Source organism: Lethenteron reissneri, chromosome 32 (assembly GCF_015708825.2).
Source record: "Lethenteron reissneri isolate LAM-NWPU_2019-01 chromosome 32, ASM1570882v1, whole genome shotgun sequence".
Classification (NCBI taxonomy): Eukaryota; Metazoa; Chordata; class Hyperoartia; order Petromyzontiformes; family Petromyzontidae; genus Lethenteron; species Lethenteron reissneri.
The window spans coordinates 2,802,724-2,826,402 of record NC_083810.1 but is presented as its reverse complement, the minus strand read 5'-3'; the positions used below and the strand labels follow the sequence as shown (position 1 = coordinate 2,826,402).

The 23,679-nt window shown below is 49.7% G+C and overlaps 1 protein-coding gene across 5 annotated transcripts in view; it reads left to right on the top strand.

Moving 5' to 3' along the window:
* Positions 1 to 23,679, top strand: part of LOC133349889 (polycystin-2-like) — a 65,559-nt gene that overhangs the window by 29,509 nt on the left and 12,371 nt on the right. For 3 of the 5 annotated variants that reach the window (XR_009755991.1, XR_009755990.1, XR_009755993.1), the window contains 11 exons: positions 152 to 319; positions 462 to 584; positions 679 to 769; positions 935 to 1,035; positions 11,966 to 12,208; positions 12,440 to 12,947; positions 13,045 to 13,151; positions 13,514 to 13,774; positions 21,087 to 21,257; positions 22,328 to 22,483; positions 22,776 to 22,928. The gene's annotated coding sequence lies outside the window, so the exon portion shown is untranslated. Of the gene's footprint in view, positions 1 to 151; positions 320 to 461; positions 585 to 678; positions 770 to 934; positions 1,036 to 11,965; positions 12,209 to 12,439; positions 12,948 to 13,044; positions 13,152 to 13,513; positions 13,775 to 21,086; positions 21,258 to 22,327; positions 22,484 to 22,775; positions 22,929 to 23,679 lie in introns of those variants that run through there. The other 2 variants (XR_009755992.1, XM_061563721.1) reach the window with 2 other exon arrangements.

Genomic DNA, 23,679 nt, shown 5'->3' with positions numbered 1-23,679 from the left:
TTGTGCGCAAATGTCACGGACACTTTGTGCCCAAATAATAGAGAATAATAGAGTCCATGTGTTTCAAATGAAAAGCTTTTGTTTAAAACTGAATTCTCAGAATTTGGGAATATATTGAGATGGTGATGAATGCCAATTTTATTATTTCCAGGTGACATCTCCTCCACCGGACCAACTGAAAGACAACATCCGCAAGATGCTAGCGCCAGGAGGCGCAATCCAGGAGATTGCAAATACGAGCAGTGGCACTTTGCTTGGGGTCATAGTGACTGCAACGGAGGCTCTAAAGAATGTAGTTAATGAAACAGAAAAAAAAGAGGTAAATTTTTATATAACTTAAGCTGACCGTATATTGTCATAAGTGTGTGCTATGTGTTTTGATGATGAAAAAAACTTTGAAAAATGTAACCTGTTGCATTTCACTATGTATTAAACTCGTGTTTGCGGCTTGTATTCCTTAGCTTATAGCAGAGCTTGCCAAGGAAATATTATCATCCAACGCCAGCATGCAGGATGAAAGTTCAGTTTTGCAATACGCTTTTTCTTTGACTTCCATGGCTCAGAATTCTCAACCTGAAGACCAGGTCTGTACAAGTAGAACAGGTGCAGAAACAGGACATATAATAATTGTATCTGAAATGTCATGATTTTTGCTGATAATTACTTGTTCCCGTATAGGCTGTCTTCTTAAATGCCGAAATATATTTTTTGAAAAAGATCAGTTCCATGAAAAACATTGGGAAAATTGCTCTTCTGCAGACCATTGAAGGTGCTTTTCATGCATTCAACATGTTTAATGCTATTCAAATTGTTGACATGAATAATACGTAAAACTTGTAAGTTGTATACATTTATTTAAAGATGACTTTAATTGCAATCATATTAGATTGTGAAAATAATGTTTTACCTGACTTTTGTCATTTATATTTCACAGAGATGGTTAGAATCAGTGCAAATGCATTTCAGGCACATTTGAATTCCCAAGATGACATTAACAGCACATTGTCATCTTTGGCTAAAAATGATTCATATTTGGTAAGTCTTTTCATAAGTCAAGTTCAATAGCACAATGTCACCAGAAGCCCCAAACCCCTGCTTGTATTTATTAAACTCTTTGTACCCTGTTACTGTAGAAATACAATGTGTTATCTCCATTATATTTTATTTTACAGTACTGCATTCCCATCCACACCGATTATACATTTGTGTGTTGATTATCACACCTTCATTTCATATGAAATATCAGTGGCATATACTCTTATCTCTGTCAGTCTTGTTTAATGTCCAAGTCTCGTCGGCATACAAAGCTGTACTGAACATGCAAGTTCTTAAGATGTTCAGTTTGGTTTTGCAGCTGATTTGTTATTGAATCCTGACATTACTCCTTTTGCCTTTGCGATCCTCGCTCTTATGTCTTTTGTGCAGTCGTTGTCCTATCTCAGTAGACTTTTCAAGTATACAAATTCCTTTACATTCACAATCTTGCTACTTTCTATTACTCCTTTCTCAATGTCCTCCCTTCCGAACACCATCGTATTTGTCTTTTCCACGTTAATCCTCAGTCCTGCTTCCTTTCCTAACTTATTCTTATTCATTTGAAGTCATCTCCACTCGACGTGCTCCCAGGTTGCTTGTTCAAGCAATGTGCTCCAGAACTCGCCATCATGATCAGGAAAATCGCAAATGCCTCCTTCTCTACGGGGTGTTTTCCGTCCAACCTCAAACCTGGCCTGGTTTCTCCCTTGTTAAAGAAACCAAGTCTAGACCCGGATGACCCATCTAGTTATCGTCCCATCAGTAACCTCTCGAACCTCTCTAAACTCCTTGAACGACTAGCCCTCGCCCAGCTAAAACCACACATCACCTCCTCCGCAAACTACTGCTGCTTCCAGTCAGCTTACCATCAAAACTATTCCACAGAAACAGCACTCACTAGAGTGCTCGATGACATTTTAACGATCATTGATTCCGGCTCAACTGTTGCACTTGTAAGTCTGGACATTTCGTCAGCCTTCGACACCATCAACCATTCGCTCCTTACTTCCCTCCTGAAATCTGACTTCGGTATATGCGGCTCAGCACTCAAGTGGATAGTTTCGTACCTTTCTGACCGGCAATCTTCAGTCAGGGTGGACATGTCCACATCGCCTGAAACAATAGCATTATGCGGGGTTCCCCAGGGCTCTGTACTAGGTCCCCTGCTCTTCACAGCCTACACTTCCCCGATCGGCCGGCTCATCGCAAGCTTCGGTGTTAAGCATCACTCATACGCGGATGACACGATTCTATTCACCGCCATCGATTCTAGCAATGCATCTGGACTCGAGAGGCTCTCGGAATGTACCACCGCCGTGCAACAATGGTTCACTGCACACAACCTAGCCCTTAATCCGAAAAAAATCAGTGGCCATCATGTTAGGTACCAAGCAACGTCTCAATTCAGCAGCACTCCCCACACACATACACATCGTCGGTCACAGCATCAAGTTCACCGACCACTTCAGCTACCTCGGTGTCATCCTAGATTCAACTTTATCATTCGACCGTCAAACCAACCATATCATCAGCTCATGTAACTTTCACCTGAAGGCTCTTAGACACATACGTCCTCTCATCTCTACTGAAATTTCCAACACATTGGCATGTTGCATAGTTGGGTCTCGCCTTGACTACTGCAACTCCGTCCTAGTCCGGACCTCCGCTGGCAACCTAAAGAAACTTCAAAGACTACAAAACAACCTAGCACGCGTCGTCATTGCCCACACTCATCCCCGTCTCGACTCACTAGCTTGTCTCCGTGCTCTCAACTGGCTACCCATCGCCAGTAGGGTCACATACAAGACCGCCTGCCTCTGCCACAATGCCTTCATATCCGCCTGCCCGCCATACCTTTCTTCATTATTGATGATGTAGAGGTGTAATTATGCATGGGCACGGATGGATAACAAACACAAGGGGCGTGGTTAGAGCCGTACACAGAGGAGGTGCTCACACCGACGTCCGCACTCATCCCCCACGGGCCCCTCCCGGGGGGGCCGAGTACTATAAAAGGTGGTGAGCCGGAGGGCTCGAGGTCGGGTATTAGCTTAAACCAGCGAAGACGGAAGACCAGCTAGAATAGGCCCCGGAACTCCCCTGGCTCGCTGTCCTTGTCAGGGCCGACCAGGGCAAGCCGGTGGCGTGGCCCCGAGAGCCCAGACTGACGTTCTTATAAGAGCCGGTCTGGATACTCAGGGTGCCGGGATCCCAGCTTGAACAGGGCTGGGATAGGTAGCCTCCCCTAGCTCCGTAGTGGAGGACTCGGGCGTAGGTTAGCGGGGTTAGATGTTGTGTCTCCCTGTAGCCGAGTGAAGGGGACGATACCCCCTTAAGTACTGTGTGTACCCGTTACTGTGCACAAGTTGGTGTAATAAATAAGTGTGCCTCCGACCCTGTCGTCAAGCCTCCTACATACTTACTACATCTGGCGTCAGAAGTAAAACGTTCAACGATGGACACACGAGGGACGACACGTACCAGGGAGTCGGAGATAGAAGACGCCACGGCCGAATCACCACCAGAGATGGCCGGGGTCGGATCGGAGCAGCCGGGGCCGAGTACGCCCGCGCTGCTACGACAGGAAGGGGGGGATGCGTCGGCCGAGGGACTCCGGCTGGCTCACTCCCGCCTGGCGGAGCTGCTCTACGCCGCGGCCGCCGCGTTGGAGGAGATCACGCGGCTGGGGGCTGGAGGGGCTGCGCGGGACGAAGACAGCAGCCGACGCGCGGCGACGTTTCCCGCCACCCCGACGCGGCTCGCGGTTAAATTTCCCGCCATCACTACAGTGCGAGCAGAGGGCGGGGTCGGCCCGCGTCAGGTGACTGCTGAGGGCCAAGCACAAGCCGTGACATCATCAACACCGGCCAGCGCGTCAACAACGGAGCGACCGGCGATGCCATGCTCGCAGCCCGCCCACACTGTAACATCTGCTGGGGACGACGGAGCGCGATCCGCAGCCACGGACGTCGCGTTACAGCAGCGTCTGCCGCCTCTCAAAGAATTCGTGGGCGCGGACGGAGACTGGGGTGGCTTCAGGAGACGGTTCATCGCTCATCAGGAGATGGCGAACTGGACGGACGCCGAAGCACTACGCGCGCTGCCAGCGATGCTGGACAACGACGCCCTGGCTACACTCACCTCGGCGCCTAAGGAAAAGCGTGCCACGCTGCACTTGGCGCTGCAGCTGCTGTCAGCTGTCTATAGCCCGCCTTCGGACTGCAGGCAGCTATTCCACGATCGTCATCGGGGCGCCAACGAATCGCCCCTGGCCTTCCGGACTGCTCTCTTGGCCCTGGCGAAGGCTGCTTTCCCGCGGATGGACAAAGAGGGAGTGGACGCTATGGTGGCTGAAAAGCTGCTGCTACTCGCTGATGAGCTGGACGTCAACGTCCTGGCTCAAGACGACGCAGAGATGTCGTCCTTGCTGGTCGCGCGCCACATCCACGGGGGCTTGCGGTCCCTGCGTCGCAAGGCCGCCAAGGGGGTGGCCGGCCATGCCATGGCGGCCACCACCCTCCCATCGGAGGAGGTCTGCGGGGTGGAGCGGCGGGGGGAATGGAGATCGGCGGCACCACAGGCTCGGAACGGACCGAGCCGCCAGGAGCAGCCCAGGCCATCTGGGGCGCTCACACGGTGCTACAACTGTGGCCTTCAAGGCCACGTTGCGTCAGGGTGCCGGGCTCCCCGTCAGCGCGGGGCGACACCTCGTCAGGACGCCGTGCCGTCTCCACCCAAGCTCCAGCAGAGAAATACGGCGAATCGTGGCACCTCACACGTTTGGCCCATGCACACATCCGACACACACTCACGCGCTGAAACGAACAGGGTTCGAAAATCGACGGCCGTTGCGTCGGATTATTCTGAAATGCGGCGAGCGCTCCAACCGGGTCAGTGGTCGGAGCTCGCCCATCGTGTCGTTGCAGCGTCGGCGGGATCGTCGGTCGTGGTCGGTCATATTGATGGGGTAGAGGTGCGGATTTTAATTGACACAGGGGCATCGGCGACCATTATATCTGATTTAATTTATAACATCCTTCCTGTTCAAAGTCGTCCCTTGCTCCCCGTTGACGTGCCATGCTATGCCGCTAACGGGGGCTCGCTGGGCATCTTTGGGCAAATCCGCGCCAAAATTTGCATTGGAGACATTAAATTATCCGGGCCTGTTTTGGTTTCCTCCTCACTCGCCGTTCCGTGCCTGTTGGGGACGGATTTCTTGGCCAAAATGCCCATTCGTATCTTGATTGACCAAGGGTGCATCGAGCTCCCGTCGGGTCGACGTGTTACATTTTTGTCTTCCCCCGCCACGGAGCGTCGGCCGTTTGCCACCGTGCAGGCGCTCGTGACAAAAACTGTGCGCGTACCCCCGGGTGCTCAGATGCTCGTCCCTCTTAGGTTGCGTCGGCCGTTTGCCGAAGGGGTTGCGGATCGGGGGGTCTTGTTGGGACCATCTCAGGCCGGGGTCAATGGACCCGATTTGCTAGCGGCTCAGACCATGGTGAAAGGGGATGGGGACCCCTTCATTGCAGTCCTTAATGTAGGATCGCGAACGGCCGTGGTTCCTCAAGGGACCGTGCTTGCACACGCAACGCCGGTACCCTATGAGGAACCACTCGTGGGTCAGGTAAGCACCGATCCTCCGTCGCGACCGCATTCGGACTGTGATGACGGATGGCTGGATGCGCTTTGCGCGGGATCAGTGGACCTGTCCGACTCGCAGCGTGCGCAGCTGCGAGTTCTCCTGAACGAATTTGCCGACGTTTTCAGTCAACACAAATTTGATATTGGTTGTACTAAATTGCTGCGACACCATATTGACACGGGTGACAGCGCGCCAATCCGCCAAAATCCCTTTCGGTTGAGTCCCGCCGAAAAGGATCATGTCAAATCGGCCGTTGATGACATGCTAGCCGCCGATATCATTTCCCCTTCCAACAGCCCGTGGGGCGCGCCGATCGTTTTGGTGAAAAAGCACGACGGCTCACTGAGGTTTTGTGTCAACTTTCGGCGATTGAACAAAATTTCTGTGGCAGATGCGTACCCGCTTCCTCGAATGGATGAGTCGCTCGATGCCTTGGCGGGGGCGCGATTCTTTTCCATCCTCGATTTACTTTCTGGATTCTGGCAGCTTCCTCTGGATGACGAATCCAAACCTAAGACGGCTTTCCGTACACCGCAAGGCCTCTTCCAATTTAACCGCTTGCCGATGGGCTTACATTCTGCGCCAGCAACTTTTCAGCGGTTAATGGAACTGGTCTTGGCAGGCTTGCAATGGGATTCGTGTTTGATTTACTTGGACGACGTCATCGTCTTTAGCAAATCATTCGATGAACACCTCCAGAAGTTGCGTGCTGTTTTTCTCAAAATGCGGGCTGCCAATTTAAAATTTAAACCGCAGAAGTGCCATTTGCTCCGCGAATCGGTGCGGTATTTGGGTCACATTGTGGGGCGCTCGGGGATATCCACTGATCCCGCCAAAACGGAATGCGTCAGCTCCTGGCCAACTCCCACCTCGGTGGGAGAGGTCAGGAGTTTCATTGGCTTCGCGTTGTACTACCGACGGTTTGTGGCTGACTTCGCTACGATCGCGAAACCATTGCACGCCTTGACGTCCAAGGGGTCAGGTTTCATTGGGGGCCGGAGGAAGAGGCTGCTTTTCGCGCCCTCCGGAATGCCCTGGTGGGGGCTCCACCGTTAAATTACCCCGATTTCTCACAACCCTTCTTGCTCGATACAGACGCAAGTAACACGGGCATTGGGGGCGTGCTGTCCCAGCTCATCGGGGGCGTAGAGCATGTGGTGGCTTACGGTAGTCGAGTACTGTCTCCGGCGGAACAACGGTACTGCGTTACCCGTCGGGAATTATTGGCAATTGTTTATTTCATTCAGCAGTACCGCCCGTATCTGTACGGTCGGCGTTTCACCGTCCGTACAGATCATGCCGCTCTACAGTACGCCTTGCGGGTTTAACAACCATCAGGGCAGTTGTCCCGATGGTTGGAGATTCTCCAGGACTACGACTTTGTCACCACATATCGTAAGGGCGTCCGCCACACGAACGCTGACGCCCTGTCACGGTTGCCACCCACTTCGGAGTGTGCCTGCCTCTTGGGTTCGGGGCGTTGTAGGCCCCCGAACGTGGCCACCGATTCGGTCTTCGTGGCCGCCGCCGATGCGCCTTCGGCTTCGGGTCCTATCGAGCAAGAAGGGAGGGATTCGTTGCTGGGGTTATTGGTTGCGGAGTGGGGACGCCTCCAAATGGAGGACACCTCCCTCCTCGCTCTGCGCCGTCGCACCGGGGGGGTTGGTCCGGGGGTGGAAAACGTTGACTCGTGGGGGTTGTTCCAAGGGCTTTTAATGCACTGGGACGGGAAATCCCGCCGCCAACGGCTCGTGGTGCCTGCAGCATTGAGGGGTAAGGTGGTATGGGCTGCGCATGAGCGGCTCCTGCACTTGGGGGTTCACAAGACCTTTGCCATGCTCCAGCTCGATTTCTTCTGGCCGGGCATGGCAAAGGACGTGGGGGATCTCCTGGGGTCGTGCACGCAATGCGCGCAGCGAAAGCCACCAGCGAGGGGGTCCAACCCTCCGCTGCAGTCCATAAAGGTTTCCCGGGTTAACGAGCTCGTTGCTCTGGATATTCTCGGCCCATTTCCCGCTACACCCAGGGGAAATAGGTATTTATTGACAGGGGTCGAATACTTCACGAGATGGCCTATGGCCTGGCCTCTGGCCAACCAGTCGGCAGCAGCCATCGCGGAGGCCTTTGTCCAGGGCTATGTCCTCGACAAGGGTGCTCCGGAACGGCTGCTGACTGACCAGGGTAAGAATTTTTCGGGGAAACTCCTCCGCGAGGTGTGCGACCTCTTGGGTACGGAGAAAATTCGGACCTCCCCGTATCACCCACAAACTGATGGGATGGTGGAACGGCTGCATCGGACTATCGCGTCCATGTTGTCCCAGCAGGTATCGGAATCCCAGACAGATTGGGACCTTCGCATTGCCGGTGTGTTACAAGCCTACAGGATGGCTCCCCACGCGGCCACCGGATTTTCCCCTTTCTTTTTGATGTATGGCCGCGAGGCTAACCCCCCTGTGACGACCCAGCTCAAGCTCTCGGCGCCTCAGGCGAAGTCTACCTTGTCCGAACACGTTAAATTTAACATCGCCAAATTATCTGAGGCGCAGGAAGAGGCCGTGCAAAATTCTGAACTCCGCCAGAAGGCGAACGAGAGGCTTCGGCTGGGGCGGGTACATGTGTTCAAATGGAAACCACTGTCCCCAGGTGCCGCTGGCGACCTCGTCAAAGTTGGTACGGCCGTGGCGGGGGCCCGTGGAGGTCGTACAGGTCTTGCGGCCGCAATGTGTTCGCGTCAAATGGGGGAGGCGTCGGTGGTACGTGCACCCCTCAAGGTTGAAACCGTTCATTGCGCCGCCCCGTGGTTCACACACACACACGCATGGCCAAACGTGTGAGGGGTCCGCCGACTCCCCGACGTCGCTGCTCTCGCCTAACCTGACATCAACTGTTCCATCTCCAGGTGCAACAGGAGTGACGGGTCCATGCTCGCCAACCCCTTCCGGGGGGGTCGGGGGTCACTCGGCTGCGAATCCAGACTCTCTCGCACCCGGACCGTCAACAACCGCCACTGAGCGTGCCGGGACGGGCCCTTGTGACGGGCCCGCCGCGAGAACGCGCGCCAAGACGCGCAGACTATTGTGAAGTCGGCCGTTTGGGGGCCCTTGCGGACAGTGGGGGGAGACGTCCGGAGTGTGTGTATATATGTTGGGTTTGGGGAATGGGGTATTTATTCGGGGGGGTGCGTCGGGTTATTTTTTTTCTATTCCTGTTGTTGTCATTGTTCTTGTTAAAATTACGCGAGGCACACACGGTTTTGGGGTGGGGAGCACCTTTATTCTGATTTTGTTGCAGCCGGGGACGGCTGCGAGCTGTACAGGGGGGGGTGATGTAGAGGTGTAATTATGCATGGGCACAGATGGATAACAAACACAAGGGGCGTGGTTAGAGCCGTACACAGAGGAGGTGCTCACACCGACGTCCGCACTCATCCCCCACGGGCCCCTCCCAGGGGGGCCGAGTACTATAAAAGGTGGTGAGCCGGAGGGCTCGAGGTCGGGTATTAGCTTAAACCAGCGAAGACGGAAGACCAGCTAGAATAGGCCCCGGAACTCCCCTGGCTCGCTGTCCTTGTCAGGGCCGACCAGGGCAAGCCGGTGGCGTGGCCCCGAGAGCCCAGACTGACGTTCTTATAAGAGCCGGTCTGGATACTCAGGGTGCCGGGATCCCAGCTTGAACAGGGCTGGGATAGGTAGCCTCCCCTAGCTCCGTAGTGGAGGACTCGGGCGTAGGTTAGCGGGGTTAGATGTTGTGTCTCCCTGTAGCCGAGTGAAGGGGACGATACCCCCTTAAGTACTGTGTGTACCCGTTACTGTGCACAAGTTGGTGTAATAAATAAGTGTGCCTCCGACCCTGTCGTCAAGCCTCCTACATACTTACTACAATAACTTGCAGCTCAGCACACGGCAGATGCCTGCGCAGCGCGACTCAAGACCTCCTCTTGATACCAAGATCCAGGATGGTCATGTCTATGCGCCGCTTCTCGGTGGCAGCCCCAACAGTCTGGAACGATATCCCTCTGCACATTCGCAGCATCACCTCAATCGCCTCCTTCAAGAGAAACTTAAAAGCTCACCTCTACAATCATGCTTTTGAGCGACTCTGAGCTTGGCTCCGCGCCTCTGAGTTGCGGCCACTACGTCTGCAAATTTGCGCGCGTTACAAATTGAACTATTATTATTATTATATGACCTAATTTTATGCAATACTATGCAGCTTTCTTCCATCGGATCTATGTCACCCGCGAATTTCAGGTTATAGGGCTATCTTAGGGCGCATTAATTGACACTTCTTTATTCTCCATAGATTTGTTCACAACATTGTGCTTTTAAATTCGTCAACTTACTAGAAAATAGCAGTTCCCTACATTTCTAGGAATTCCATGTAAAATATATAATAATTACAATAACCAGCCGAGTGTAACGTTGACTTTCATTAAAATTCAAAATCGTTTGCCACACCGTTGACAATGAGGCAGTGCTCACCCCCTGCTTACCACCTATGGTGTGGGTGAATCTATGTTCAGGTTAACCACTGCTCACTTCGCTGAAAGAATGACTTATTTTATCCACCCCAGAGGGACAGAGGGCTCAACTGAACCATTAATGAAATTTGCAACTTCCAATTGTGAAAGGTGACACCTGTTGTCTAAACATGCAGTGGGTATCATGTGTGACTGATATAATTGGGCATGGTTGGTAATGTTGAGAATTCTAGATTTGAAGCTTTCGTGACTGCAAGGAGACATATTCTTAGGTTTTTTCGGTAAAGTCACGTAGGTAAAACATTAAAATTAATAAAAGTAAAATAAAATAAAAATCACGACGTTTCGGAGGCAACACAAGCTTCCGTCTTCAGGTGGAACCGCCACAGCCACGACAGCTGTATCAAGTAAATGAGAGATTGCAGGAGCTACCACTCCGTTTATATAATGGTTGGAGAAGGGGGAAGGACCAAGTACAGCACACTGTACTTAAGAGGGTGAGCCTTTGTTATGGAGAGGTACGGTTTGTGACTCAACCTGTGACAAGGAGAAAACAACTGAACATGGTAAACCTGTAATAGTTGTCTGTCAAATAAGATTGGCCAAATAAGTGTAGTTAAATCTTTTTTGCATGGTTAATCACATTTTTCCAATGATTACTCAGTTTGTAACCATCATCACGGTTGAAATTATGTCTGTGTTTGTATATTTGTATGGCTTCGTGTACAAACCTTTGATGGTAGCCAGGAGGTTTGCAGAGAACCTTGGTCTCGGAAAAGACAATTTCATGAGAGCCCACCGAGTTGTAGCAATGATCGGCAACGGCCGAAGAATCAGTTCTGCCGTGTTTCAGATCTGACTTGTGCTCGCAGACACGATCAGAAACATGACGTTTCGTTTCTCCAATGTAGCAATCACCACAAATGCAACTCAATTTGTAGACTCCAGGATACTGTAAGTCAGGAACGACATCCTTCACAGATGGAATCAGATCACGGATTTTATGCACTGTACTGAATCGGACTTGGATCTTATGTTTGTTTAGAATTTTTTATTACTACGACAGTATTATTATTGTTTCGTGTGAAAAATATGGTATGTATTTTTCAAACAGATTTGTATGCACTATTTAAATGTAAAAAATACAGGTATTTTTGGGTTAGATCGCGTAAATATATGTGTCGTTAAACCCACCACCACCCAATACAGCCAATTTAGTAAGGTGTGTCACGTAAACAGAACATGCCAATTCGTTACTAGCACACCACACCAGTGTGTTGGAGAGCCAAGCCACAACATTTACAATCTGAGTACGACGTTTCGCCAGTAATTACAAAAAACTTAATCAGGCGGCAGCCAGATTCGTGGAGAAATCCTCCTGATTCGTTCCTTAAATAGAGGGGTAGATGTGATGGCATCAGTTGTGAGCCCGTCTTGAGCGAAGTGGGGAGGGGGGGGTGAGATTAATGAATGCATATAAATGACAATGGGTATCGATTGCCGGTTGAGTTATTTACATGGTAATCATGCATGCGCATTATGCAAGCCCATTGTTCTTGTACCTCCCGTCAATTGTGTGCACTAAAAAAGCCGTACCTGTTATTGTTCAACGGTGGCCTGTATATACATGCATTTAAACAATGTATTATTTGATGATTCGCTTCCAAGCAGCACTAAGTCTGTAGCTATCCGAACGGTTAAAATTATTTTAATTCTCTCAGTTTCGATACATTATCTAATTAGTCTTGGCCATTTAAATGTCTATGCAATAATGTTGGATTGTTCATAATTCATTTATTTTCTTTTAGAAAAAGTCCTTTGATGATATCTACCAATCGCTATTGCTTATAGCACAAGTACAAAGTCAGAAATCAGTGCCAATTGAAGAGCCTGTCGCACTGAGCTCAAAAAACATATCCATCGTAATGCAAACTGTTTCCGGCACCACACTTCTCAACGCAAGCTGGCAAACAACGGATGGGAGCAGCACTTCGCTCATTGTGCATGATCCGTTACCTTTCATCAGGCAAAGGGGCAGAGTGAATGTCATGGTAAGAATTTATGGAAAAACAAAGTTATTGTACAATTTCTCATCACCACAATACTTACAAGAAGCCTTAATGGATAGAAAATATGTGTATGCGTGTTGGTGCCAATGGAGCGAGAACCCAAGTGTGTGATGCACAATGTAGTGCGCGGTGTGAATTTCCTCAGAGCACATGTTTGGTACGACCTGCCATTTCACCTTCATATTTTTAATACAGATATCTTCTCTTTTTAAGGTAACAGCATTCGGTGAAAACCCATTTTTGTGGAATAAAGATTCTCCTGTAAACAGTTCAGTCGTCAGCTTCAAAATTAGCATGGCGAAACAAGTAATTAATACCACCTCTGCATTAATAAAGTTGAAAAATAAAATAACTGTAGGGCAGAAGATTTCATTACCTATAAATACAAAAAATGGCACAATGGAAAGTAAAGCGTTTGCCACTGAAAGTAGTGGCATGCCCATTATGTTGGATATCACTTCAACCAGTGAAATTATAAATGAAGCAGAAATCGTTGTACGGTTTGGAAAACAGCCGGAGTCTGATCCACAGCTTTATGACTACCGCTTCGCTGCCAACTCACAATCATCAAACAGTGGCAAACTGAAAAAAATAAAGAAAAGGGCAATTGATGCCAAACAGAAAAATAATACGGAAACGACACTTCTCACTTGGCCTTCATTTTTCATCGCTCGTAATTCAACACAGCAAGGAGCGCTGTACATTGCTCTTTTGTATACAGGTAAGCTTTTCATTTGAACTCAATACAGCGCCAATTATTTACGGAACAAGTACAGAATTGCAATTGTCACACCGATCATATGCATGTTATTTTGTAGGTCGTAACTACACACTCATTAATCAAACTGTGGAAGTGACTATACGGCAAATTTCTTGCAAATGGAGGTACAGCACCAGTGACAATTGGAACTCCTCCTTTACAGAGGTATGTTAATAAACCTTTTGTCACATTTATACCTTATTTAATTGCTCACAAATACCACGAAGAGGTCGTAGACAGTGCCTACCAACGTGCTTTTCCCAGTGGACCATGAAGAAACACGATAACCAGCCACCAACAGCAATTGAAATACGTTGATGTTTATTTACATCGCACCACGTCTGCAATGTACACATGGTTATTTGTGGTAAACACTTCAGGAGCATCAGCTGCCCCTCGTTTGCATATTCGCTCGGGTTATTAAAATATTTACAATTTATATATTTCAAAATGGGTTAATTGGGGGATGCCTATATTGGAATACATATGTATGTGCAGTGATCTTGAAATATATTTTTTCTGAACAGGTTAAGTCCAACTCCAGACGGGAGGTGACGAGCTGCGTAGTTGGCAGGAACGAGACAGGTGGACATTTGGACTTCATCCAAGAAAACGTCTTCGTCGCAGCAGAGTTTCTGACGCCAAACATGATCGATTTTACAACGGTGTTCACAAAGTTCAACCTGGAGACAAATGGCGCCGTTTTTGCGACCGTCACCATCATGGTCTTGCTCTACATCATCGTGCTGCTGTGGGCGAGAAACCAAGACGCAAGAGACGCACAGAAGGTAACAGTTGTAATTCTGTTTTACTCTCTGTGGCAATTTCATTCACCTTTCTTTTTTACGCGTGTATTTTTTTTCATTCAGGAAACCCGTGATGAATATTATTAACAGCAGCATTATATGGACAGTTTGCATTCGAGGTGTAAATTATTCACCAATTTAATACTGATGCTTAAGGTCATGGTGCATGTGTAATAAAGCACTTCCACGACAACTGTTGACTGGCGCCTTTGTTTATTTTAAAGACTGCACAGCTCCGCTCTCGCTCTCCGGATGGCTTCCCTCTCTCGCTACTGCCGTGACGCGCGCTCTCCCTCTTCCACCGTCGCAGCGCGTCTCTCTCTCTCTATCCACGCTCGCCGCTGGCTGGCGGCGCGCTGGGAGGAGAGAAGGCTTCGCTGGCAGAGCCCGCCACGTGGCCGGTGGCGAGTAGAGGTAGGCGATGATGCAGTCCGGACTCCAGGCTCCCCACACCGACCCCGAGTCCTCTCACTGCCTTCCCTTCTATTCTCCTTGGCGGAGCAAGCTCCGCCTCCGGACACGCCGCCTCGTAGAATCTTCTCGACTGTTCTCGCACGTCCTCTCTAGCTCTGCCCGTCACCTTTGGCTCAGATGTATTCCACAATTCCCATTGGGTATTAGTTATCCAGTGGTGGCGTATGCAGATACCCCTCGTCGTCCCCTAGATGGCGCTCTCTCATTACATCACCCCCCCCCCCCCCCAACGTGATGAAAAGACTAGCTGTCCTGGCTATGAATGAACCCGAACAAGTAATGGAAGAGCGACATAACCCCGGTGGCAACGAGCACAAGAGCATACATAACAAAGAAGAGCGCATGAACAACAATGAACGCAAGAACAAGAAATTAAGGCGAATACCCAACACCGGCAAAGGCACATATGGACGTTAACGAAATCGGGGCGTCTTTGAACGGGTCCGCGACACCGGACCATCCCCTGCATCCGTATCCAGCCCTGTATGGGTTGGCTCAGCAGGAGGCAGGGCGGTCAGGGTGGTGGAGTCCGTCATTGCTGGGTCGTGCAGGGTCGGTGTCCGCAGCAGCAGTCAAGGGCTCGGCTGCTGTGGGTGGCAAAACAGAATCCCTCGGGGAATCAATCTGCTATCGCTCTGGCGCGCTGGACACATCAGACCCCGGCATGCCAATTTTTGGGGATGACGAAGCAATGTGCGGAGGAAAGAACAGTTTCAACCAAGATGGGTAGACGAACCAACGACGGAGACCCGCCCATATGCGCACGCACTGTGGATGCCTAACCTCAACCACTTCAACAGGCCTATGCCACGGCCTGTGCAACTTGGGAGAGGTGCCAATAGGTACCTGAGGGCAATGAAGCCAGGCCCAATCACCGACAGACCATGGCATGTCGCGGCCGGACCTGCATGCACAACGCTCATTACGAACCTGTGCTTTAGCGGTGTTAACCCTAGCCACCTCCCGCGCCTCAGAAATTCGGCACAGGGAGTCTCAAACATGTCAGGTAGGGTCCGTTTAGCTTCTCTAACAGCCATTCCCAATTGGGTATCAATGGGTGGCATGTTCTCCCTTCCATACATGGGGAAAAATGGTGAGAATCCTGTGGAAGCGTGCAGGGCCATCCTATACGCGGCGAGCACGCTCGGAACGTGTAAATCCCAATTGGTCTGTTTTTCATTGACAGTGTGGCAAAGCATGGCAGTCAGAGTACGATTGAGTCGCGCAACCATCCCATCGGTCTGAGGATGGTACGGCGACGTCCTGATTTTTCTAGTGCCCAAAGCGTCGCAGACGTCGCGGAGCAATTTATAAGAAAAATTGTGACCCTGGTCCATAAGCAATTGTTCCGGGGTACCCTTATCCATAACGTACCCAATCAAGAACGCGTCAGCTATGGAGGACACCGATTGATCGGGCAAGGCCCATGCCATCGGCCACCGAGAAAAATATTCTACACCCACCATAAGGTATTTGTTACCCCTGGGAGTGATGGGAAATGGGCCCAGGACATCAAGGGCCACCAACTCGTTGATGCGCGTGACTGAAATGGATCGCAACGGCGGAAGATATCTTTGCTGCGGCGGTTTCCGCCGAGCGCAGTCAGGGCAGGAACGAATAATTTTAGAGACCTCGGCCGTAATGCTGGGCCAAAAGTAATCCCCTTGCAGCGTCAGCAAAGTTTTTTGAACACCGAGGTGCAACAATTTTTCCCCATGCAACACACGAACCAAGCCGTCATGGAGGGCAACAGGGACCACAATCCGCCATCGGTCCACCATATCCTCCTTCCACATTAAAAGGCCGTCCTGAAAAGCCAATCGACCATTGTCATCCGACGCCGGGGAGTCAAGCGAGTGTTTCGCTCGATGCCACAAAGTAGCTAAGGAATCATCCATCAGCTGCTCGCGCACCCACATGGAGCACGGAAGTTGTAGGACGCTGTCAGCCGGCACATGAGTAGCGTGCATCGTGGAATCATCCACCGCAGACATGACAGCTTGCGGAGGTGAAGTGACAGGCGTACAATGACTCGTTCCGGAAGAACATGCGCAGCGGGAAGCATGTGGCAATCGTGACAGTGCATCTGCGTTGCAATGCCGGGAACCTTTACGATAAATGACCTCGAAGGAAAATTCAAGTAAAGTTTCAAGCCAACGAGACAATTGGCCGGCTGGCTGCTCGATCTTCAAGGAGTATTAGAGAGCTGCATGGTCAGTGCGGACAATGCATTTTCTGCCATAAAGGTAAGGCCTATACTGACACACAAAGTAAACAATGGCCCACAGTTCTCTTCTCGTTACACAGTAGCGACTTTCCGCTGGAGAAAGGACACGGCTGCCATAAGCGACTACTTTTTCCACACCGTTTTTGGATTGCGATAAAATGGTGTCGATAACCGTGTTGCTGGCGTTAGTTTCTAATATAAACGGCAAGGAAAAATCTGGATATTCGAGCGTGGGTGCATCAGATAAGCGACTGCGAAGGGCCACGAACGCCGCCTCCTCCTCCGGACCCCATTTAAGCCTCTGATTCTTAGCAGTCAGCGCGTGCAGGGGTTTAGCGACTGTAGCGAAATTTGGCACAAACTGACGGTAATATGATGCAAACCCGACGAAGTTCCGTACATCCCCCACTCATGTTGGGGTCGGCCAATCGTGAACAGAGGCCGTCTTGGCCAGATCTGTGGCAATACCGTCAGAGCTCACAACGTGACCCAAGTAACGCACCAAATGTTGCAATAGATGACATCTTATTGGTTTAAATTTGAGGTTAACAGAGCACATCCTCTCAAAAACGGCGCGCAGGCATCGAAGGTGTTGATCGAACGTGCGACTAAACACAATTACATCATCCAGATAAATGAGACAAGTGTCCCACTGCAAGCCAGCTAAGACGAGCTCCATCAAGCGTTGGAATGTGGCAGGAGCTGAATTCAACCCCATCGGAAGGAAATTGAATTGAAAGAGTCCCTGAGGCATGCGGAATGTGGTCTTCAGTTTCGAAGAGTCATCCAGAGGCAATTGCCAAAACACGGAAGACAAATCGAGAGTCGAGAAATACCGCGCTCCGGACAATGCATTTAGGGAGTCATCCATACGTGGAAGCGGATACACGTCGGCCACTGAAACCTTATTCAGTTTCCCAAAGTCTACGCAAAATCTGAGATTCCCGTCTTTTTTCTTAACAAGTATGACCGGTGCACCCCAAGGGCTGTTAGACGGGAAGATCATATAAGCGGCCAGCATATCATTCACAGCGCTCTGTACACGTTCCTTCTCCCTAGGACTCAACCGATGCGAGTTCTGACGAATAGGGCTGGCCTCACCTGTATCAATGTGGTGGGACAAAAGGGACATATGTCCCAAATCGAAATCATCCTTACTGAAAACGTCAGCAAATTCACTCAGAAGTGCAGGCAACTCCCTGCCTTGGTCGGAGGATGACAGATTATCTCGACATACCTCCGCGATCCATCGATCATCCGACACAGAAGCGAAATGGGTTGCCCTCACCAATCAGCACGACGTACCCTCGTCGTGGTCCGTAAAGGCGGTAGTCGCATGAGCCAGCACTGTACCGGCGGGAACGACAACCCCATCTGGACCCCCATTCAGAACTTGCAAAAATGGGGCCTGTCCGGATTGAACTATCGTCTGGGCGCCGACAAGCGTGAGACTCCGGGTCGCAGTAATAGATGGGGTCAGAAGGACCCCGGCCGCCGCATCTTCGCTATGGATGCCTTTCCGATAACGCAATGGCAATAGCATCTGGGATCCTAGCAGAATTTCAACTGTAATGTCCACTAGCGCCTGCACAGCGGCGCACGGCGGTGAACGCAAGAGCGGAGACGGTAGAAAAAACAGTTTGCGACCGGAGGGCATTTCCAGACAACCTTGATCAACAAAAATCTTAACAGGCATCCTGCCAAGAAAATCAGTGCCCAACAAGCAGGGCACCACCAAGGATCTCGAAATCAAGACCGGCCTGACGCAGCAACATCTCCAATCACAATGTGGGCATCCACCTGGCCGATAATGCCCATGCTACCCCCATTGGCAGCAACACAAGCGTCAAAGACCGAACGAACTCGTGAAACGGGGATAGACAGAAGCTGAAAAATTACATCAGAAATGATTGTAGCGGAAACCCCCGTATCCACTAAGACACGCACATCAACGCCCTGAATGGAGCCAGGTACCGTCGAGGAACCAGCTGCCGCCGCAACCACGCGATGTGCCAACTTTTTCCATTGCGTTATCGAGACAGGCCAACCCCTAGTGACAGTACCCAAATTATGATACGAACGACCTTGGTCAGTGATATGAGATGCCTGAAGTGACGAATTAGGCCGGGTGTTCGATGTGTGCCGACTCGCCTGCATGGGAAGATGTTGAGCCATCGGCGAAGGAGTCGGAGCCGGAGCAGCAGGTGGCGTCGAAGAACAAGGGCGACTCCGGCAATCCTGTGCGAAGTGGCCCAACCGGCCACACTTGAAGCACATGACAGCCGGCCGGCGAGCTGCCCCTGTCGTCACCCCGATGTGGGCCGTAGAACCCCCGGTGACATTGAATGTCGCCTCGACGTCGATCCCAATGAGGAACAGCCACCGCAAGATCATTCCCCGCAGCGTATTGTCTGGATTGTGGACGACTTTAGCAGGCGACCAACCCAGTCGGCTCACCGTCGCGAACAGGATCCCCAGTCCATGCAGCCATCTGCATCCAACGTTGTAGGTTCTCGTGCGCTTTCAGGCATCTGGCGGCCCATCGAAACGTCTGCGGCTCATGACCGCGAGCAGGTAGAACCACCCCCATGTTCCTTGCCAAAGCCAGCATTCTTTCCATAATCAGCGAGTCGAGGACTTCTTGCTTGACATCGGGGTAGGCGGCCACAGCCAACGCCATCAAAGCGCTACGGTAGGCAAGCGGGGATTCAGAACTCCCCCGCCTACGCTGCATGAACTTTCGTTGAGTATCGAAAGGCAGTTCGTAGACCTCTGCCATTTCCGCGTACACATCCTTCAACGTTTTCTTCTTCTCAGGAGAAATCGATCGAAATACCGCCAGCATGTCGTCATCCAAAACGGTCCGCAAAGTGACCAACGCCTCTTCCTCCGACCAGTGCACTGACCGGAACGCTGCCTTGAAGCGCCAAGTGAAGGCGCTCCAATTGTCGCCTGCAGCGACAAATTTCTTGACTTGAGAAAGACGGCGGCTGCGCCCGGCTCCATTCCGTCGAACAGCAGCAGCAGCCTCCACCGGCTGTGCACCACGTGGCTCCTCAGAAATGGCGGACTCCAACCGTGCCTCAACACCACCGCCCAAGATGGCGGCGTCCCGCTGCGTGGTCTCCGTAGCTCTCCTGTGCCCGCAATGGTGGCCATCGACTCCGCAGGGGGACCCTCCGAGGCTCCATCCCGAAGCCTCTGCTCGTCACCCCTCGGCAAACCTTCCTGTGGGCCCCCCGTAACCATAGATGACGCGACAAGCGACACCAGCTGGAGACGCACCGTCCGGAGTGAGTCCAGCTGCTCCTCCACCTGTTTCCAGCCGTCCTCCGCCCATTGTGACGAAGATGCCGCAGCTGCGCCGTCCGTCTTTGGTGCGGTGACTTCACCAGCCGTGGTTCCTGTAACCGGGACCATGGATCCCGGGGTCGGCAGGTGCTGGGTCCCCGCCTTGTCGTTGTCGGAAGATGCCACAGGTGGGTTCTTCTTTTGAGATGCTTGGACATGTCGCTTTCAGTTGTACTCCCTTGTCACTAGAAGAACCACTTCTGACTCCAGTTTTAATAAAGCACTTCCACGACAACTGTTGACTGGCGCCTTTGTTTATTTATATGACTGCACAGCTCCGCACTCGCTCTCCGAATGGCTTCCCTCTCTCTCTACTGCCGTGATGCGCACTCTCCCTCTTCCACCGTCGCAGCGTGTCTCTCTCTCTCCACGCTCGCTACTGGCTGGCGGCGCGCTGGGAGGAGAGAAGGCTCCGCTGGCAGAGCCCGCCACGTGGCTGGTGGCGAGTAGAGGTAGGCGATGATGCAGTCTGGACTCCAGGCTCCCCACACCGACCCCGAGTCCTCTCACTGCCTTCCCTTATATTCTCCTCGGCGGAGCAAGCTCCGCCTCCAGACACGCCCCCTCGTAGAACCTTCTCGACCATTCGAGCACGTACTCTCTAGCTCTCCGCCCGTCACCTTTGGCCCAGATATATCCCATACCTCCCATTGGGTATTAGTTACCAAGTGGTGGCCTATGCAGATACCCCTCGTCGTCCCCTAGATGGCGCTCTCTCATTACACATGTATTGTGGGTATAATTATTGGTGTAGTGTAAGTAATCGATTCACGTGACCCATGCAAGTCATTAGCTTGTTTTCTACTCGCCACATTATTAGCAAATTTGCAATTCTTTAAACAAATTATAAACCCGAATGACAATTCGTTACACTACTTTTTAGGGGCAGGGGACAATCTTTAAGCCGCTAGTTTCCATCGACATACATACTTATTAATATTATTAAACATAATTATGCCCCTTAACAAAGGCGTGTGAACTTAATGCCATGCAGAGTTAAAAGTAACTCAATACCGCAAACTATTTTGGATAACCACAAAAAATAGGCCATACGCATATTCTCAGCCAGTACATTATACAGTATAATGCGGATTATTGTAGCAACTCTGAGATGTGAGTCAATATCTACATCTCTGTTACTGGTATGGTCCTTGATTTAGATGGATATAATGTCTGTTGAAGTGAATAACTTAATAATCACATTTTCTATATTTGCATGATGCTGTGGTACCACCCCCTCAGAGCAAAGTTTTCTACATGGAGGACATGAATGAAAACTACACGAGCCTGCTATTGTTACGAATGGCAACAGCAACGACAAATGATCCAAAAGTAGTATCGAGAGCCTACTTCAACCTCTACTTTGATGACATTGAATTAGGAGAAAGACAGCTCACTCATCCACAATTAGAGGTAATTTTCAATGCATAGTTTTATAGTCTTTTTTGCAGAAGAAACTCTCACTGCTATCAAGCAGCTCCCGCTCCACACGGGGTAATACTTGGCTTGAACTAGGGTTGTTAAAATATGATTTTTGCATTCCCGGTAACCACGTGAAAACACACATATAGCAATGCCTCGAGGGTTTATTAAACAACCGCAGGGCAACTGCTGTGGCGATATGTCAACTACCTCACCTGGTATGCAAGGAGGTCGTGGATTCGACCCCAACCCTGACTCCTGTATATTTGAAGTTTGCATGTTCTCCCCGTGGTCGCGTGGATTTTTTTCCTCCTGGTTTACCCTCCAAATTTAGAAACAACATGCGTTTAGAGTATTTGGCTGGTATAAATTTCCACATGATAAGCCACTTCGTTGAACTATCATTTGTGGCCAAGTCGCTTCTGAAAAAGAGCAATTTAGCTCAGTGGGCTTTACCTTGTCAAATAAAATGAGTTAATGAATTAGTTAAAACATAATAATATCAAGTACTCGACTTGAGCAGTATTATTATGGACCGAGCCTTCCTCAGCCACCACACCAAGCTTCTCCCGCTCCGCAACTGTACAGATGATGCTACCCTCTCCCTAACCCTTGCCACCCGTGCACCCACGCCACTCCGAAGACGATCACCCCCAAAATCAAGCGCGCATTCACAATCCATGCACACATAGTCAAAACAATACAAACCTCGACAACACTATTGTTACCTAAGGAGCGATGTGAGCTGCAACCGTGGTGTCAATGTTAACATGCTGGGTTTGCAATTCAGAGGTAGCCCGCTCATGTTCAGCTCCCTGTTTGGCAGTTGAACGTTTCCTAAACAGTGACCGAGAGATGAGTGAAACCGGTGGTGCTTTCATTCCGGCATTTCCACCTGGAATCGTGTATCGGCTCCAGTAATCTATTGTGAAAACGATTACCGGATTATTGCTTATCATTTAACAATCCTAGTTCAAACCTAAATGCTCTACTTGCTCCATTGCGCTACAGGTCCATGTCAAACAATTCAACCAAAAATGTTACTGACCTACCCTTTTTAGGCATATGAAAGTGGGATCATATATAACTTCATATTCTCCAAACCTGAATACTGTGGAAAGCCAACCCACATTAAACTTTGGCTGAACAGGTGACAATGTCGGCGATACCTGGAACATCAGGAAAATGTCATTGTTTGATCAAGAAAATCAAGAAGTGTGAGTACAATGCAATGAGCGTGTGCTCGCAACTGCAATAGAACAAACATACCGTAGAGTCAGGTTCTCGGCCATAGCATTTCAGTGAAGTTTGTATTAAAACTAAGGCCTAAGGCCATTCAAATGTAATATAAGATTCCATTGTCAATTCATTTGTACTTGGACAAAGTGCAATGGCAGTGTGCGATGATGTGGCATAAGAGAAATAGTCCCTTCCAGTGATTGGAACCAGTAAGTTGAAGAAATACTGAAACTTTATAACATTTATGCTCTAAGTAATCCTTTTTTACAGATATTTTTTTGGTGAAAATTCAATGCCCCTTTTACCTTTTGACATTAACTGTTCTTGCAAGACGTTCAAAGTCCAGGAAGACATTGCTCTGTTTACAAATACGTGGATGGCAAACAGAGCAATAAAGGGCAACTTTTCTGAAGATCACCTTTGGTAATTCACAAATAATTTTACAAAATAATATTATGTAGAATAGAAATAGCAATAAAACATACACATAAGTGTATACATGCTGTATATAATGACCAGTTTCTCAAGAAATGTTGTAATATTTGGCCCATCCATACAGCATAACATCAATTTTGCATAATAATTATATAATTTTGTCAAAATATATTCTCATTTATTAATGGGAGGAATGTGGAGATTTAAAGGTAATAAGATACTTTGAATGTGTTTCCAGACTAAATGTAGTGTTATCATTGATAATTTTTTGTGCAATCACATTTGCAAATGCGATTTGTAAATGTGTGCCTTTCCACCAATGTATCAATAGTTACGTTTTAATGTGCAATTTTATTGAGGGATTGTGTGTTGTCTTGGTGTGGTCTGGGACTGTTGTTTTTTTCTGCCTTGCCAAAGCTTGCGTTTAGTGTTGAAACATCGGCAGGAATTTGTCCTTATGAAATTTGTGCTGATATACTTTCTTATTGTATTTATTTATGTTGTATGACTTACTTTCCTTGCACTCCTATCGTTCGTGTTTTTGTCTTTCTGTATTGTTTGTTCTTGTAACTTGCCTACTGGACATCTGTGAAAAAGAGCTTCATAGCTCATCAGATTCCTCCAGTCTAAATACAGATTCTGGTTCTGTTTGTTTGCGAGTATCTCATAATTTTAATGTAATGTTTTGGGCTATTATAAATGTCGCAATGCATAATCATCACAGGGCTAATAACCACAT